Here is a 7581-nt window from a genome sequence, read left to right as displayed (position 1 = left end):
GGTATAGTATAAATAGGAGGGGAGATAGTGGGCACCCCTGTCGGGTGCCATTCGCAATCGAGATTTTATCAGATAGCGTGCCATTAATTTTCAATTTAGCCGTGGGGCCTTGGTACAGCGCCAAAATTCGAGCCAACATGTGGGGGCCCACCTTCGCGCACACGGCCAGCATAAAGTCCCAAGCAACGCGGTCGAAGGCCTTCTCCGCGTCGGTAGACAGGAGAAGGCCCTCGATGTTCCCGGTCCGTGCCGCCTGTGTAAGTAATAGTGTTTTTATCACGTTGTCTCGTGCTTCGCGACACGGCATGAAGCCCACCTGATCCGGTCTAACCAGATCCGCGAGAATGGGGCTTAGTCTGGTCGCCAAAACCTTCGCGTGTATCTTTGCGTCAAGATTTAGAAGCGATATGGGGCGATAACTGGAGCATTCGGTAGGGTCTTTACCGTCTTTGTGCAGTACCGTAATGTGTGCTGAGAGAAAATCAGGCGTAACTGTTCTAGGTTCAGATAGTGAATCTAAAGCAGCTCTAAGAGGGTTCACCAGGATCTGTGCGAAAGTTTTGTAGTAGATAGAGGTGAAGCCATCTGGACCTGGGCTTTTCCCTGATTTTAATTGCGCGATGGCAGACGCTACTTCTTCCGACGTAATCGGGCCCTCCAGGAGAGCAATGTTGGACTCTGAGAGAGTGGGTAAGCCACTATCAATCAGGTAATCTCGAATTATCTGTGACCTATCTCCCTCCATGCCCTCCATTCTATGCTGGGGTGGTAAATTATACAGCTTCGTATAGAAATCATGAAAAAGAGGGACCCCACAATCAGGAGAATGTCAGTGTTTGTAAGTCACCACATCCCTAGAGTTATGGAAAAAACATGAAATACCCCCTCAAGGGTGGGACTTTATAAGTGACACAAACACGTGAATGAGTAGAAAAATATATAGCAAATTTATTTAAACAATTTAAGTCAGGACATCATACAGTGTCCTAGCAAGGATAAAAGACCACATGCAAGTGGTATACAGATCCTATTTGTAAAGCAATAAAACAGACATGAGACAAAAATTGGTCCAACCCGACAGCCGTTTCGGTATCTGTGATCCTTCTTCAAGGGGTATTACAGACGATCATTGTGTCAGAGAAATACATGTCTATTAGAAAAGAGATATATACATATATTACATAGAAAAAATTCAACTTAAACAATATTTACAACTCAAGTGACCGAAATTGTTAAAAAACATGGGGAAGGGGAGACAAGAAAAGGACAGCCATACAACTATGTCATTTATCCAAACAGATATGAGCTACTTACAGTCAATAAGATCTGTAGATAGAATCCTGTCTCAGTGTGAAAGTACGCCAAAAACAAGGGGAGAATGCTGTATATGGAGATCAATGTCTCTGTGTTCACGGGGAGGATATACAATCATAGCCTACCAAAAAGGTCCACGCCTAGGGAAGGAAGGGAAAGAGGAAAGAAGAAAAAAAATAAAAAAAATAATAATATATATATATATATAATATGTATATATCATTATTTGTTGCATTCAAAGAGTTAAATGCAGACACACATTTATAGCAAAAAAGAGTAACCCCATAGAGCTGGTAATCCAAAAATGGAGAGTAACTTACCAGATATGGAAATCCATATAGGAGAGGGTATGCATGTGCCAGAGAACAAAAGTTCAGCCACAAGGAGACAAACTACCCAGATTATCCTATGTTTCAGGAAGGGTGAATTGCTGGGTGATCGCAGGCAGAGATCACTGGAAAAAGGAATTTAGGAGTATATATAAATAATATGTATGGCTAGTCTGGTGAAGTGTGCATAAAGGCACAGCACCAAAAACAAACAATAAGCCAAACATCAACAACCAGTGGTCCTACCTGCATGTGAGAAGTCTCCATAAGTCCAGCAGACGCCATGACAGTCAGAGACAATAGTGTCTGCAATGGGCTTAAATAGAGTCCATTGGTGGCTATGGCGCATGCGCGCACGCACGTGCTGCGTAGTGACGCAATTGCGTCTAGGAAAAAAAAAAAAACGGGATGGGCTTGAATAGAGTACATTAGCGGCATAGGCGCATGCGCGCGCGTATGCGCTGCGTAATGACGCAATTGCGGAAATGGCGCTATTGTGATGAAACTCGCAAGTGGACACCAGCACATTGATATCAATGCGGTGACTACACTCGAACAATTATTGCCTGCACAGTCCAAATACATTTAACAGACGCCATGATAGTCAAAAGTATGGACGTCGCATGTGTCGATCAGCATGGTAACACCATTGCTGCAATGACACATGTATTAGCGTTGGCATGATGACGCAATCACGGCAGACGGGTATAAAGTCGCAATTATATCAATGTCAATATGGTGATTCCATATATGACATTGATCAAAAATTAAAAATAAAATTAAATTAAAAATGAAAATGATAAAGGGAGGAGATATCACTTAAATAAGTGATATTGCCAGTGCCAATCCACCCTTACACAAGTATATAACCCGAATTAGGATGACAATGCCATCAATACGGGAAAAAAAAAAAAAAGGGGGGGTGGGAAAGAAAGAAAGAAGGAAGGGAGATGGAGAGGGCCTTTCGCACAGGGCGTGCCGGATATCGCCCAAATAATGGGAAGGAGCCGGCATGGAGTGTGCGCTGACGCAAGAAAGCAGTAATTACTGCAAATATGGGGGGCAAACATAACAAAACCCAGGTGGTGAACCGTAGGTGCGCATGACATGCCCCCCACGTGCGTCAGGTGGGGGCCAAACAGATACCCTCACCCGCGAAGCATTATACCGCAAATGAGTGTACAAAAAATGGTCGTACATAGTAGAGCATGGATATTTGGAGGTCAAACAAAATGGAGAGGAGGGGGGATGGATGTGGAGAAATCTATTCCTCCCATCCCCCGGAGGAAAATCCCTCCAGAAAAGGGCGATAGCTAACTATTTCATTAAGGCCTGGTTTTCTAGTAGCATCTAGCATGGCTATCCATCTTGTCTCCCTCTGCAGCAAGGTCCTATTCCAGTCGCCCCCTCTACTGTTGGGGTGTATTCTATCCAAAATGAGGAATTTGATTTTAGGGATCATCCCACCATGGGCGTCTCGAATATGGCGCCCCAGGGGGAGGTCTGGGTCTGCTTTCCGCATACATGTAATATGTCTGGAAGCGCGTTTAAAGAAAGGTTGTTTCGTTTTTCCAACGTAAAAAGCCCCACAGTGGCAGGAAAGTAGATATACCACTCCAGGTGTTTTGCAGTTCGCAAAGTGGGAAGGTCTGAAAGTTTTACCATCAGGTAATAGAATATTGTCCCCAATGTTCATATATTGACACAGATTGCATCCTCCACATCGGAAGGTGCCAGGCCTTTTACATGGATCTGTGCGAAATTCACCCACGTATTCACTCTGAGTAAGGCTATCCTTGAGTGACTTGGTTTTACGGTAAGTGATCAGGGGTCTTAATGGTACATAGGGGGCTAGTAATGGATCTACACTTAGCAGATGCCAATGTTTAGAGATAATCCTGCCCACATGTTTGCTCTGCCTATTAAACCTGGTAATGATCCGAAGGGCATTTGGATTTGCGTCGGTCGGTAATTTCTTACATTGTTTTTTCTCGGTAAGTAGGTCATTTCTTGGTCTGGCATTGGCTTTCCTAAAGGCCTTTTTGAGGCAAGTTAAAGAGTAGCCTCTTAGAAGGAGCCGATCTCTTAGCTTGTCAGCTTCTATTTTAAAGGTCTCATCCTTTGTACAGTTGCGGCATAGCCGCAAGTACTGGCCAAAAGGAATAGATCTAATTAAATATACAGGATGTGCGCTTTGTGCATGTAGAATAGAATTACATGCAGTGTCCTTTCTGAACAACGCACTTGTAAGTTTACCAGATGGGTCTTTCTCAATGGTCACATCCAAAAAATTGATTGAAACATCACTATAAGTCATGGTGAAGGTTAAATTGTATGTGTTGTCATTCATGGCTGAAAGGCATGCTAATAACATTTGGGGGGTACCAGTCCAGACCAGCAGGATATCGTCAATATATCGACTCCAGTGTATAATGTGGTCTGTTAGGGGCAAGTAAGCCTCCTCAGACAGAAACCCCTGCTCCCACTCCCCCAGGTACAGGTTTGCGTTGCTTGGGGCACAAGAAGTCCCCATAGCTACGCCCTGTACCTGGAGGAAGTGGGAGCCATCAAATGAAAAAACGTTTCGAGTAAGAACATGTTCCAAGGCTGAAAGCAAAAAATTATCAAAGGTCCGGTTGTCTCGATGGGATTGGGATAAAGTGTGTCTGATCACCTCGATGCCCCTCCGGTGGGGAATAGCCTTACTCAGAGTGAATACGTGGGTGAATTTCGCACAGATCCATGTAAAAGGCCTGGCACCTTCCGATGTGGAGGATGCAATCTGTGTCAATATATGAACATTGGGGACAATATTCTATTACCTGATGGTAAAACTTTCAGACCTTCCCACTTTGCGAACTGCAAAACACCTGGAGTGGTATATCTACTTTCCTGCCACTGTGGGGCTTTTTACGTTGGAAAAACGAAACAACCTTTCTTTAAACGCGCTTCCAGACATATTACATGTATGCGGAAAGCAGACCCAGACCTCCCCCTGGGGCGCCATATTCGAGACGCCCATGGTGGGATGATCCCTAAAATCAAATTCCTCATTTTGGATAGAATACACCCCAACAGTAGAGGGGGCGACTGGAATAGGACCTTGCTGCAGAGGGAGACAAGATGGATAGCCATGCTAGATGCTACTAGAAAACCAGGCCTTAATGAAATAGTTAGCTATCGCCCTTTTCTGGAGGGATTTTCCTCCGGGGGATGGGAGGAATAGATTTCTCCACATCCATCCCCCTCCTCTCCATTTTGTTTGACCTCCAAATATCCATGCTCTACTATGTACGACCATTTTTTGTACACTCATTTGCGGTATAATGCTTCGCGGGTGAGGGTATCTGTTTGGCCCCCACCTGACGCACGTGGGGGGCATGTCATGCGCACCTACGGTTCACCACCTGGGTTTTGTTATGTTTGCCCCCCATATTTGCAGTAATTACTGCTTTCTTGCGTCAGCGCACACTCCATGCCGGCTCCTTCCCATTATTTGGGCGATATCCGGCAACGCCCTGTGCGAAAGGCCCTCTCCATCTCCCTTCCTTCTTTCTTTCTTTCCCACCCCCCCCCCTTTTTTTTTTTTTCCCGTATTGATGGCATTGTCATCCTAATTCGGGTTATATACTTGTGTAAGGGTGGATTGGCACTGGCAATATCACTTATTTAAGTGATATCTCCTCCCTTTATCATTTTCATTTTTAATTTAATTTTATTTTTAATTTTTGATCAATGTCATATATGGAATCACCATATTGACATTGATATATTTGCGACTTTATACCCGTCTGCCGTGATTGCGTCATCATGCCAACGCTAATACATGTGTCATTGCAGCAATGGTGTTACCATGCTGATCGAAACATGCGACGTCCATACTTTTGACTATCATGGCGTCTGTTAAATGTATTTGGACTGTGCAGGCAATAATTGTTCGAGTGTAGTCACCGCATTGATATCAATGTGCTGGTGTCCACTTGCGAGTTTCATCACAATAGCGTCATTTCCGCAATTGCGTCATTACGCAGCGCATACGCGCGCGCATGCGCCTATGCCGCTAATGTACTCTATTCAAGCCCATCCCGTTTTTTTTTTCCTAGACGCAATTGCGTCACTACGCAGCACGTGCGCGCGCGCATGCGCCATAGCCACCAATGGACTCTATTTAAGTCCATTGCAGACACTATTGTCTCTGACTGTCATGGCGTCTGCTGGACTTATGGAGACTTCTCACATGCAGGTAGGACCACTGGTTGTTGATGTTTGGCTTATTGTTTGTTTTTGGTGCTGTGCCTTTATGCACACTTCACCAGACTAGCCATACATATTATTTATATATACTCCTAAATTCCTTTTTCCAGTGATCTCTGCCTGCGATCACTCAGCAATTCACCCTTCCTGAAACATAGGATAATCTGGGTAGTTTGTCTCCTTGTGGCTGAACTTTTGTTCTCTGGCACATGCATACCCTCTCCTATATGGATTTCCATATCTGGTAAGTTACTCTCCATTTTTGGATTACCAGCTCTATGGGGTTACTCTTTTTTGCTATAAATGTGTGTCTGCATTTAACTCTTTGAATGCAACAAATAATGATATATACATATTATATATATATATATTATTTTTTTTTTTTTCTTCTTTCCTCTTTCCCTTCCTTCCCTAGGCGTGGACCTTTTTGGTAGGCTATGATTGTATATCCTCCCCGTGAACACAGAGACATTGATCTCCATATACAGCATTCTCCCCTTGTTTTTGGCGTACTTTCACACTGAGACAGGATTCTATCTACAGATCTTATTGACTGTAAGTAGCTCATATCTGTTTGGATAAATGACATAGTTGTATGGCTGTCCTTTTCTTGTCTCCCCTTCCCCATGTTTTTTAACAATTTCGGTCACTTGAGTTGTAAATATTGTTTAAGTTGAATTTTTTCTATGTAATATATGTATATATCTCTTTTCTAATAGACATGTATTTCTCTGACACAATGATCGTCTGTAATACCCCTTGAAGAAGGATCACAGATACCGAAACGGCTGTCGGGTTGGACCAATTTTTGTCTCATGTCTGTTTTATTGCTTTACAAATAGGATCTGTATACCACTTGCATGTGGTCTTTTATCCTTGCTAGGACACTGTATGATGTCCTGACTTAAATTGTTTAAATAAATTTGCTATATATTTTTCTACTCATTCACGTGTTTGTGTCACTTATAAAGTCCCACCCTTGAGGGGGTATTTCATGTTTTTTCCGTATAGAAATCATGGAAATGTCCTGCAATCGCTTCAGTGGTGACATCCAGTGTGCCGTCAGGCCTCCGAATGCCATGGATATAGTTTTTGCTAGATTGTTCCTTCAGGGCCCTGGCTAAAAGCTTCCCTGACTTATTACCAGACTCGTAGTAAATCCGCTTCCTGAAAAAAAGGAACCGTCTTGACCGTTCCTCAAAAAGCTGTTGCAAATCTTTCCTCTTTTCCAGTAATTCAGTAGCTGTCTGAACAGACAAAGATTGTTTGTGAAGGGTCTCAAGACCCTTTATCTGCTCTGTCAGGATCCTAATGTTTTTTTCTCTATCCCTCTTGCGACGGGCCCCCATCCTCATTAGGTCACCACGTATTGTACATTTATGCGCCTCCCAGACCATCAGGGGGTCAGCATCTTCCGTCACATTACGTCTGAAAAATTCGGCTAGGGACGTAGTCAATTCAGTCAGGAGGGCAGGGTCCGTCAAGAGGGAAGCATTCAGTCTCCACGATGGGGGACTGGGAAGAGCTGCAAAGTCTCCCAGGGAAAGCGAGATAGGTGCGTGGTCTGAAAAGGACTGTATTCCAATGCGTGCCCCCGAGACCCTTGACAGATCCCTCTGGGAGATAAAGAGGTAGTCGATGCGAGAATGTCTGTCGTGTGGGGGCGAAAAGAAAGTAAAGTCCC

General features: G+C 43.9%; 2 long non-coding RNA genes across 2 annotated transcripts; one reads left to right on the top strand and one right to left on the bottom strand.

Moving 5' to 3' along the window:
* Positions 1–798: 798 nt before the first annotated feature.
* LOC120930467 lies at positions 799–1733 on the bottom strand. The gene is made up of 3 exons (XR_005747722.1): positions 1635–1733; positions 1315–1454; positions 799–1150 (listed from the first exon to the last, which is right to left on the bottom strand). It is a non-coding gene; the product is annotated as an uncharacterized LOC120930467 (long non-coding RNA).
* Positions 1734–6043: 4310 nt separating this feature from the next.
* Positions 6044–6862, top strand: LOC120930466. The gene is made up of 3 exons (XR_005747721.1): positions 6044–6141; positions 6313–6452; positions 6617–6862. It is a non-coding gene; the product is annotated as an uncharacterized LOC120930466 (long non-coding RNA).
* The last annotated feature ends 719 nt before the right edge of the window (positions 6863–7581 follow it).

Source organism: Rana temporaria, chromosome 3 (genome assembly GCF_905171775.1).
Source record: "Rana temporaria chromosome 3, aRanTem1.1, whole genome shotgun sequence".
Lineage (NCBI taxonomy): Eukaryota > Metazoa > Chordata > Amphibia > Anura > Ranidae > Rana > Rana temporaria.
The sequence above is the reverse complement of the archived record's forward strand: the minus strand, read 5'-3'. Positions and strand labels throughout refer to the sequence as shown.